This window comes from Oryctolagus cuniculus, chromosome 6 (assembly GCF_964237555.1).
Source record: "Oryctolagus cuniculus chromosome 6, mOryCun1.1, whole genome shotgun sequence".
NCBI lineage: Eukaryota > Metazoa > Chordata > Mammalia > Lagomorpha > Leporidae > Oryctolagus > Oryctolagus cuniculus.
In genome coordinates this window covers 59,078,267-59,089,896 of record NC_091437.1, presented here as the reverse complement: position 1 = coordinate 59,089,896, position 11,630 = coordinate 59,078,267, and the positions used below count along the sequence as shown (strand labels likewise).

Sequence of the window (11,630 nt, the reverse complement as noted above, 5' to 3'; positions counted from 1 at the left end):
TGGGCACTCCCCTAGGAATGGGAAATCCACCACTGAGCTCCTCCTTGATCAGGGCAAGCCACGGCTTTCCTGTTTCCCCATTGAAAACACAGTGGACCCGGTCGTCTCTCGGGGAACCCGAGTTCTAGAAGCTACGATCCCCGCCGGGTGGCTTTTAAAGCACTGCGGATGTTGCATCTCTTCCTACAGAGTGTGCAGCCCAGCTAGAGTCAGCGGCTGCTGGAGCCTCCATCCCTGCCTCCGTTCTACTGAGATCCACTTCCTCTTCCTATGTCACGGCGCAGAGCGCAAGCCCATGCTCCTGTAGCCTCAAGGGTACAGCGCTTGCTGCCCACCCTTCTCCCCAGCTCTTAGGCCATGCAGTGGTCAGGGAAGCTGAGGGACTCCACTCCAGGGTTCATCTGGGACCAGCCTGGCCACTTCGAGCACACACAGCCAAGACAGGCAGTTGGTACAGCAAGTGGTTAAGATGTCACTTGGGACACCTGCTCATACCACAGTGTCTGGGTTTGAATTCCAGCCTCACTCCCAATTCCAGCTCCCTGCTAATGCACCCTGGGAGGCAGCAGGTGATGGCCCAAGTACTTGGGTCTCTGCCATCTAAGTGGGAGACCCAGACTGAGTTCCAGGCTCCTGGCGTCGGCTTGGCCCATCCTCACCTGTTTCAGGCATCTGAGAAGTGAACAAGCAGACAGGAGATACCACAGAGGGAAGGGCCACCCTACTGCAGAGGCCTCGCCAAAGGAGCCGACCCCTAGAGCAGACGGAGGAAACCAGGTCGTGGATGAAGCCACTTTCACACTGCTCAGTTACACGAGCTGTCATCTGTCGCTTGGAAGTGAAGAATCCTAACTGGTGCTGGCACACAGCAGACGATCAGGCAGCAGGGATCAAGTCCAAGGTTATTCCAGAGCTCAGCACCAAGTCTGACATGGGAGGGCCATGGTTTAAGGTGCAGACGACCTGGAGCTGGCTGAGAGGGAGCTGCTCACCATGTGCCTGGGGCAGGGCTTGGTGCTGTTATGAGGACTAGGGAATTCCAGGAGTGGCTAGCCCGTGAATGCAAGGCGGGATGTGGCCACATGATCTGATCACGAATTCTACACATCCAAGGGCAAAATCACAGCACCTTAATTCAAAGAGCTTCATCGGCCTAGTTTTTATTCTAGAATCAGGCAACTCTTCATTCCATAAAACAGAGTAACTTTCTGAGGGGCTGTGCAGAAGAGATTGGTTTTAGAGAGAAGGGCTTTGAAAAGAAAGTAGAGGCCAGCGCCACGGCTCACTAGGCTAATCCTCCGCCTTGCGGCGCTGGCACACCGGGTTCTAGTCCCGGTTGGGGCGCCGGATTCTGTCCCGGTTGCCCCTCTTCCAGGCCAGCTCTCTGCTGTGGCCAGGGAGTGCAGTGGAGGATGGCCCAAGTCCTTGGGCCCTGCACCCCACGGGAGACCAGGATAAGTACCTGGCTCCTGGCTTCGGATCAGCGCGGTGCACCGGCCGCAGCGCGCCGGCGGCAGCCATTGGAGGGTGAACCAACGGCAAAGGAAGACCCTTCTCTCTGTATCTCTCTCTCTCACTGTCCACTCTGCCTGTCAAAATAAATAAATAAATAAATATAAAAGAAAAGAAAGTAGAAGCAAAGAGCAAAAGGGGCGGGGTCCTTTCAAACTGGCTTTCCTTGTAGGGTGGGGACAGCGCTACAGGACAGTAGGGAAACAGGTGTCCGGTTAGCACCAGCACCAGCTCACTTCCAGTTACCCTTCTGTGTAAGGGCTGGTGGAGGGAACCCCACCGTGGCGCCCTTGAAACTGGCCCATTTGGCAAATCTGGCTTTTCTCTCTCTCCCAATTTTTCAGAAGGTGCTTGGTGACATGCATCTTTAGCCTGAGTCACTCCATTTTGGTTTTTGGTCTGATCTGTTGCACCCAGTGTAGGAGCTTAGTCGCAAACAACAGCGGCCTTCTGTCATGTTCACAGGACACAGAGAGGGAAGATAAGTGGGTTTCCTATTTCCTTTGGCCAAGAGGCCCCTCCTTATTTATTTTTTAAAGATTTATTTATTTATTATTTGAAAGTCAGAGTTACACAGAGAGAGGAAAGGCAGAGAGAGAGAGAGGTCTTCCGTCTGATGGTTCACTCCCCAGATGGTTGCAATGGCCAGAGCTGCGCCGATCCGAAGCCAGGATCCAGAAGCTTCTTCCAGGTCTCCCACGCAGGTGCAGGGGCCCAAGGACTTGGACCATCTTCCACTGCTTTCCCAGGCCATAGCAGAGAGTTGGACTGGAAAAGGAGCAGCCGGGACTAGAACCGGCCCCCATTTGGGATGCCGGTGCTTCAGGCCAGGGCATTAATCTGCTGCGCCACAGCGCGGGCCCCGCCCCTTCCTATTGAAAGGTGGTGTCTCCCCTTCCCAGAAGCTACCACCAGACACAGCTTCTCATCATAGCTGGGACATCCACAGGCCTCCTGCTTGGGGAGCCCCTGAAGAGGCCACTCCACCAAGGACCCCTGTGTCAGCACTTGCCACTTCTTCCCCAGGACACTCAGGAGTCCCAGTCATCCCCTCTCCCCTCCACTCTGTTCCCCTCTTCTCTCTTGTCTCTCTCCACCCCACAAGGCTCGAACCTCCTGGGCTGCCCCCACCCACTTTGAGGCACCCATAGGAACAGAGGCAGTATTGGGGCGTCTGATGTGCAACCACACCAGACCAGTGCTGGTCAAGTGTTGGTGCCCGGACAGGAAGCCAGGCAGTCAGAGCGAGGCCCTCGTGAAGGCAGCCACCCCCGGGGGTTGCTGGGCTCAGCCCCATCACACTGCGGTCACCCATGGTACAGCAGCCTGCAGCTCAACAAGACGATACTGTTTAGGAGTACACACAATTCCATTTACAGTTGGTCCGTATCCATGGATACAACCCACTGCAGATCAAAAATATTCCCAAAATGTTGCAGTTCTGCAGAACATATAGACTTATTTTTCTTATCGTCATTCCCTAAACAATACAGCGTAACAGATACTCACACGGCATCCACACTGTCACTCATCTGGAGACCACTGAAAGTCCAGTCCTGCCTGCCTTGATATGGGTGACCAATGTGTCCCTAGGTGGCTTTGCCATTGTGTGAACACGATGAGGCGCACTTGCCCAAACACAGCCACTCACAGACCCATCACTCTCCATGCGTCCCTCACTGACCACATGCCGCTATGCAGGGCGTGGCTGCAGACAGGAGCAACCGTGTAGGTTATATGCGGATCCCAAATCATCTTATGTAAGACACCAGAGGACCTGGGGTCAGCATTGTGCTATAGCAGGTTAAACCGCCACCACCATGCCAGCAACCCATAGCTGAGCACCTGCTCCAGTCCTGGCTGCTCTGCTTTCTGATCCAGCTCCTTGCTAACGTGCACCCCACCTCCCTCCCTCCGTCTCTGTGTCACTCTGCCTTTCAAATAAATAAGCACCATCTGGGTGGGGTGGGGTGGGGTGGAGGCACCAACTCCCTTCGGATGACAGATACCAGGGAGGACTGCAAATGCCTCGGGGTCAGTAAGGTTCTTCCTCCGCTGACTGCACCTGCCTTTGGGGATGGGGTGGGGCTGTTCAATGGACTGTGGCCCCACTTGCAGGGTCCCCCTTTTCTTCCTCGTCCCCCAGGAGAATGCTCCTATAAATTGATTCTGAAAAAAATAGCAAATCCATTATCACCGCGAAACAGTGACGCTGTGCGTGCTCGCGAGAAGGGCTGTGCTCAAGGTGGAGAGCAGGGGACAGAAGAAGCGGACAGACAGGTGCAAACTCTACAGAAGCACAGGGCCCCCGCTGCTCCTGACCACCTGTGTGCCCCCCACAGGCCTTGCCCCCAGGCCTGGGGGATTTCCTGAGACAAAGGGAGCTGGGTGGGCGTCTTGTCAGCCACATTTCCATCTTTTTTCCGTACTTGACAAATCCAGTGCACGGTGCGGGCTGGGGGCGGTGGGGGGCTGCCGAGAGGAGAGGCCAGGCTTTCCTGGAGTGTGAGACCCAGGAGATGAAGGCTTTCGGGACAAATCTAAGCCCACAGGCAAACCAGCCTTTTAACAGTGATTCTTTTTTAAAATGTGACGTGCTCTGTTTTAATGACATCAGTAACGCATGGAGATTCTCTTATCAATTCAAACAGTCCTGATAAAGTTGGGGTCCCCCTGCCTATGCTGTCCCTCTCCCAGCCCCGCTGGAAGGTGACTCTCCAGCTCTAATTGCCAAACATCCTTCCAGAACTTTCTCCAGGCCTTGATCTACTCACTGAAATAGGAAATCTTGGCTTGCTTTTGTTTTTTAACAAGTACGATCTGTGCACATTCGTCAGCAACTTTGTTTTCTCTCAACAAGACTTAGAACAGCCAAGTTGGTCCCACAGTTCTTTTGTGTCCTTTCGAAACTCTACGGAGACCACAGCATGGATGGGCCATACCTCACTTAACCACCTGATCCAGTGATTCCTGGAAACAAGCGGAAACAGAAAATGTTTGCGATGGCTCCGCCCCCGCCGCCTCCCCGCCTGCTTTGTCACCTGTACCAGGAGCCTGGGCTGAATGGGCTCCTACACATTCCCTCGCCCCCTACAGAGGCCCATGCAGGGGATCCCGGACTGCCTCCCTGACCCCGGCTTCCCTGGTCCCTCTGTGGGTCCACTAGGGGCCCCCGTGCTCCCGTCCAGCCCCACAGGCTGCCCGACTTCCCAGACTTGTGGCCCGGAACAGCCTCGGCTTCCTCAGTGCTCCGCAGAGGCCTTAAAATAGCGCTTTGTCTCCGCGCTCCGCTGAAGCAGCCACGCTTGGCTTTGTCTGGAAGTGGAGCAGACCGTCACTCACTGCTGGAACCTGCCAGGGACAAATCCTTCCCCGTCAGCGTGGACCAGCGGGGGCTGGGCAGAAGAGAGGGCTCCCAGGGGAGGAACTGCTGCGCCCACGCCGTTGTCCTCACTGCCCGCAGGCTGGCTGTGCCCCTGGACACCTGTGCTCCCCGCATTCCCAGCACTTGACCCCACCGAGTCCATTTAGCGACTGCAGACCCCGCGGCCCGATCTGTTCTCGGCTGTAGAACAAGATTCCCAAGACTGGGTCATTTATAAGGGCTACAGGTGCATGTGGCTCACAGATCCAGAGTGTGGGAACCCTGGATTTCAGGGCTGGCACCTGATGAGGGCTTCCAGCTGCATCACAGAGAGCATCCCATAGTGAGACAGAGCCAGCTGCTCGCTGGGTCCCTCTTCCTCTCCTTACACCCACGAACGCCACCATCGGGGCCCCATCCCCATGACCTCCCAAAACCCCCGCTGCTACTACCACTAACACATGGGTCTGGGCGGAAAGTCTGCAACACAAGAACTTTTAGCAGACACATTCAAACCAGAACTTGAGGGAGGCTCTGTCATCCCCATTTGTCAGGTGAGGAGACTGAGGCAAATACCTCTGGCAAACAGCTGTTTCATGGCAAAGCCCAGCCTGGGCAGCCTGCACTCAAGCCACTGTATTCCACAGTCCTTTAGAAGGAACAGGAAGAACTTCTCACACTGAGGGTGGTGGTGATAAGACGACTTACCCTAGAGAGCTGCGGTATAATGAAAGCTATCTATGGAGCCAGGGAGGCACGGGCTCCCATGGCAAGCTTTGTCTCACCCCAGGACCTTTGTATATACTCCTTCCTGTGCCTGGAACCTTTTTCCCATCCTGCGCGCCCTCCCTTTGTCTAATTCTTCCCGTGGCTGACCTCCTTTTGCATTTGATGTGAGGACTGAGTGCATCACTCATCTTATTCATTCATTCATTCACTCACCCACAAAATATGCACCCTGCCCCTCCCACGTGTCCAGCATTGCCCTTGACAAGAAAGATGCAGCTCCTGCGCTTCCGGGGTTTACTGACCAGAGCTGGGCAGAAAATGCTTAGCCAAGAGACAGGCACATAGTAGGTCTTCAGCAAACAAAAGGCAGACTTGGAGGAGTTGCGGCTTATGACCTAGAAGTGGGGGCGGCTTTGTACCCAGGAGGGCACTGGGCAGCCCTGGCACCGCCCACCTCCCCCACTGGCCCTCATGCTTCTGCCCCCTCTTTCTGAGGCTGCCAGAGCAGAAACTGCTCCCCCCTCCCCAAGTCATTTCTAGAACCACGGCGAAACCTCCCAGCCCTAAGTGGCCTGGGCTGTTCTGAGCGCTCCAGGCTGCAGTTGCCATGGCAACCATGGATCCTTCCCCGCCCCGGCATCCTGTTCACTGCATGGATCCCTTCCCAATTCTCCGTGCCGAGCCCTGTGCCGCACTCTGGAAATACTGAGGCAATAAGACGCTCTCTGGAGGCTGGGGAGAGCCCAGCAGATCGGTGAACACACACACACATGCACACGTGCACACACATCGCAAGCATACATAAACACACATGCACGCGTGTGCATGCTCACACGCTTGAGACCCCTGTGCTTAAGCAAGTGGAAAACCAAGGCCCTCGCAAGCCTGTAGAGGGAACAGACAAGGACATGATGCTCTGACAGCGATTCTGGGGCCGTGGGGGTGCACCATGGCAGCCACTGCTGCTTGCCAGCTGTGCTAAGTCAGCCACTGCCACATAAAAATTACCCCAAAGGAGGGCTGGTGCTGCCGGGCAGCCGGCTAAGCCGCAGCCTGGGATGCCGGCATCTATATGTGAACACTGGTTCAAGTACTGACTGTTGCACTTCCGATCCAGCTCCCTACCAATGAGGACAAGAAGTCAGAGATGGCCCAGGTGCTTGGGCCCCTGCCACCCATGTCTGAGACCTGGATGGAGTTCCAGGCTCATGTCTTCGGCCATTGTGGCCATTTGGGAAGTGAACAAGCAGATGGAAGACATCTTCAACCTTGCTCTCTTTCCTCCCTGTCTGTAACTTTGCCTTTCAAATAAATGTTAAAAAAAGAAAGGAAAGAATATCATCCCAAACTTAGCAGCCTATGACAACAGGTGCCTATTGGCTCAGCAGTTCCTAAGATCAGGAACCCAGAAGCAACTGAGCAGGGCTGTTCTAGCTTGCTCTGAAGGGACTGGCAGGAAAGATTACAACTTCTTCTCTGGCTGTCATTGGCAGCTGTGCCTGGAGCTCTGGCAACCCTTTTGTAACCATGAGGGGAATCATCCCTGACAACTGAGATGGCAAGGGAAGACTTGGTTGTGCCTGAACCAATGAATCCGAGAACTGCCCAGCCTCCAGACTTCTTGTAAAATGAAAGGAGAAATTTCTCATGGCTTTCACTACTTTTGGTTGAGTGCAAAAATACCTCCAAGAGTACACCAATATAAAAGGCGCCTTGCCAAGCATTGGGAAATCGGGACAGACTCCCAGAAGAACTGCCTTCAAGTTGGACCTTGATGAATGATTAGGAGTTCACCAGGTCAGCCAGAGAGAGAAAGCACTCCAGACAGGAGGCGGAGGCCCGGAGGGCTGGAAGAACAGGGCGCCTTGGCTCCCGGTGCACGAGACGTCTGAGACTGGGCGGCAGGGTCAGGGTCAGAAGTGAGCTGGAGGAGTCAGCAGGACCGGGTCACGGGAGCCTGGGCAGTCACCTAAAGGGACCACCCTTTATCCAGGAGGTGAAGGAGCCATGAGCAGGATGTGGGTTCGGGTCATAGCTCAGCTGTTGGCTTCTCAAAGACCGGGGCCCCTGCTGCCCCACCCAAAGCAGGGCCCTGCACCCCTTGTTACCCCCCCCCCATTTACAGCTCTCTGGCGTTTGGTAGCACCTTGCGGAGTTCCTCATTTGCTATTGCCTACGTGTCAACCCGGGTGGCCGTGTGCGCATCTCCCCGCCCGCGTCTGTTTACTGCTGAATCCCCAGATCCCAGCCCTGCTCCTGACATGACGCAGCCACACCCACAGCCTTGTCTCCCTATGGACTCTGAGGCCCCCAGACACGTGAGAAATCCCCCTCCTCCGCAGCAGGGTGCCCTGCATTCTCCCTCACTGTTGCGCTTGAGTCTGAGCCGACCCCTGGCAGACTTGGGGCAGAAACCAGGTCTTTTATAGCCCACAGGGTCTGCATTCAGTCCTATGTACAGAATTCAACAAACACCTGCTGAAGGGTCAAACCAATGATGGTGGTGATTGATGGTGATGATGGTGACGATGAGATGATGGTGATGATGATGGTTATATGATGATGGTGAGATGATGGTGAGATGATGGTGAAGGTGATGGTGATGATATGATGGTGATGCTGGTGATATGACGACAGGTGCTGATGTGATGATGACAAGCCTTGTAGGTGCACCATGACCCAGACAATCCAGGAGAGTCTATCACTCTGATGATCATCAAACAGCTGGGGACTGTGGAGACACAGAACTCCAAGGTGGGCCCCTTACCTTGAAGGGCCCATCATCTAAACAGAGAATCCAAAGACAACAGCACTGGACAGGAAAGGCGGGGCTGTGGGGTCACACGGGCTTTAGCACCGTACTCCAGCCCGACTGCTTGCTGCGGTGTGACCTGGGAAAACCCTTAGCCCCTCTGTGCCCCCCTTCTTTGCCTTGAACCATCACCTGCTGCCTCCCAGGGTGTGCATTAGCAGGCAGCTGGAAATGGGAGCGGAGCTGGGAGTTGAACTCAGGCACTTCAATATGGGATGCGGGCACCCCCAGGAGCATCTTAACTGCTGTGCCAAAGCCCACCCCCACACCCAGAAATCTCATTTAACATTCCTCACCACAGAGGACAGGCATCACAAGCCTGCCCAAATTGAAGTTTAAAAGAGAACACTAGGGGCTGGCACTGTGGCACAGTGGGTTGATACTCTGCCTGTGGCGCCGGCATCCCATGTGGGCACCAGTTCAAGTCCTGGTTGCTGTACTTCCAATCCAGCTCTCTGCTATGGCCTGGGAAAGCAGTAGAAGATGGCCCAAGTCCTTGGGCCCCTGCACCCACATGGGAGACCCGGAAGAAGCTCCTGGCTCCTGGCTTTGGATCGGCGCAGCACTGGCCATTGCAGCCATTCGGGGAGTGAACCAGCGGATAAGACCTTTCTCTCTCTCTCTCTGCCTCTCTGTGTCTGTGACTCTGCTTCTCAAATAAAATCCTTAAAAGAGAGAGAGAGGGAGAGGAGAGAAAATGCTAGTTGCTTAGGGATACGTACAGTAACACTCACAAATCAGGTGACGTGGTGAGGGGATCGGCTTCCCCATAACCCAGGGTGAAGACGGCCGTGTGAGCGAATGAACTGCCGGCACAAGCAGCTCGAGATGAAGACCCAGCCGCAGATGAGTGCACGGGACTCCAAATTGTACTGTTCTCCGTGTTCTTATTTGCCTCTGAAAATTTCCATAACGAAAGGTACATTTTAAAAACTTTCCGAAGAATTTTGTGAGAAGGACGCTCTAACATCCCTGCTCCCCGCAGGAAGATGACACTCAGGGAGGGCCCGTTAACTGGTCCAAGGTCACACAGCTCACTCCCAACGCAGCGAGAAGCAAGCCCAGGCCTGTGGGACGCCAGCACCTGGGCTCTGTCCCGGGCGCCTATCATGGGAAAAAGACCCCAAGACGACCCAACACCTGTGCAATAGTCACAGAAAGACAACGGGGGGTGGGGGGCAGTTTTATGATGCCCAAGCTGAGACAGAAACAGGAATTTGGGAGGAAAGTGTAAGTTTTGGGGGAAAAAAGGAGCTATTCTCTCTGGAGCTCTCCCTACGGAGAGCCGCTGCCCAGGGACACTGCACAAAGGCTACCTGTCAGTGCCCCGCTGGCTCCGGGGTGGCAGGGAGCTGTCTGCCTTCCCTGGAGCCCGGCAGCCTGGGTTCAAGTCCAGCTCGCTCCTCCCTAGCTGTGTGACCTTGGGGAAGGCACTCAGGCCCTGGTCTTGAAGGGCCCTTAGCCCCCCCTCTAAGCACGTGACTCACCCACTCTCGCCTGCCTCCTCCCTCGGGCTGGCATCATCCAGCTCTGCAGGGTAAGAGCATTCCTCGAGCGCTCCGGGTAAAATCGCGTAAATTGTGAATGAGTGAAAACTGCCTTCCGGAGGCAGCCGCTGAATCACCCGCGGCACCTGCGGCGTCCGCGGGGGCTCCCAGAGCAGAAGGCGGATGAATGGGCAGGGCGGGCGGCGCGGGGTGCAGGACGCGAGGCGGCTCGCCGGGGCCTCGGGCCTTGAGCTCTGGGAGTCTGGAGCCCGGGCTCCGAGAGCCCCAGGCAGAGGGGACCTGGCGAGATCGGCGCGAGGATCCCTCCTTTCCCAAATTACGATCTGCCTTGCATCCGCGCCCGGGTACATTTTCGAGGGCGGTGACAAAGCCCCCTGGTGGCGAGTCGGCCACTTCTGAGGGACGCCCGCTCTGAGCCCGCGAGGAATAAGCAAGTGGCGACTGCCCCCGCCTGGCGGGAGGTGGGAACACAGGGCGCGAGATTCCGGAGACCTGATGGGGCCAACAGCCCTGAGCCTGCACGGTAGCTTTAACGATGCCTACTATGCGCCTGGCTTTTTTCATAAGCCATTTCGTTTCACCCTCACAATCGCCCTACAAGGGCCCATTCTACACAAGAGGATACTGACCCCTAAAGGTTTTCTGCTCCAAGCAAGCTCACCCAGTCAGGGCTGGCATTGTGGCAGAGTGGGTTAAGCCACCACTGGGGATGCCCATATCCCATATCAGAGTGCCTGTTCATATCCCAGCTGCTCCACTTCTGATCCGTCTTCTGCCAAAGTGCTTGGGAAAGCAGCGGAGGGCCACCCAAGTACTCAGGCCCCGCCATCCAAGGATGGAATTGCAGGCTCCTGACTTCCCCCTGGCCCAGCCTTGGCCACTGGGTCATTTAGAGAGTGAACCAGCAGATAAAAGATCTGTGTGTGTGTGTGTGTGTGTTTTCATGTGTGTATCACTCTGCCTTTCAAATAAAAAAAAGTCAATTTTTTTTAAAAAATGTCACTCCATTACTCAGCATCAGAACCAGGATCAAAGCCAGAGTCGCAAAGCCCAGGCTCTTGGCCAGATGGGAAGGAGAGAAGGTGAGGATGACAGTGACACTGAGTATCGTCTGTGTGCCTCTCCCAGAACCCATCAGTGAGGACCAAGCCTCCAGTGTCACGGCATTTGGAGACATATGATCAGGGTTGGATGAAGTCTTCAGTGTGGGGCCTTGTGTTGGCGACAGTACTTTCATAAGAAGAGACGCTGCCATGTGAGGATGCGGTGAGAGGTGGCCACCTACAGCCAGGAAGAGGGCTTCCCTGGGAACAGAGCGGGCAGCACCTCACTCTTGAATTTGCAGCATATAAGAATGGGGTGGGCATTGTGGGGCAGTGGGTTAAACCACCACTTGGGACGCCCTCATGCCTTACTGTAGCTCCTGGTTCCAGTTCCAACTACTCTGCCTCCAATGCAGCTTCCTGCTGACGCAATCCCAGGAAGCAGTGGATGATGGCTCAAGTGCTTGGGTTTCTGCCACCTACAAGGGACACCTGGATGGAGTTCCTGGCTCCCGGCTTCAGCCTGGCTCAGCACTGCTAGCTATTGTGGGCATTTGGGGAGTGAACCAACCAGTGGATTGACGGTATCTCTGTCTCTCTTTCTCTCTCTCTCTCTGCATTTCAAGTAGATAGAAATAAAATAAACACTTTAAAAAAAAGAA

General features: G+C 55.2%; 1 long non-coding RNA gene across 1 annotated transcript; it reads right to left on the bottom strand.

Moving 5' to 3' along the window:
- Positions 1-2,014: 2,014 nt before the first annotated feature.
- LOC127490552 (uncharacterized) lies at positions 2,015-10,250 on the bottom strand. The gene is made up of 4 exons (XR_011389434.1): positions 9,905-10,250; positions 9,140-9,314; positions 8,081-8,336; positions 2,015-2,280 (listed from the first exon to the last, which is right to left on the bottom strand). It is a non-coding gene; the product is annotated as an uncharacterized lncRNA (long non-coding RNA).
- Positions 10,251-11,630: the final 1,380 nt, after the last annotated feature.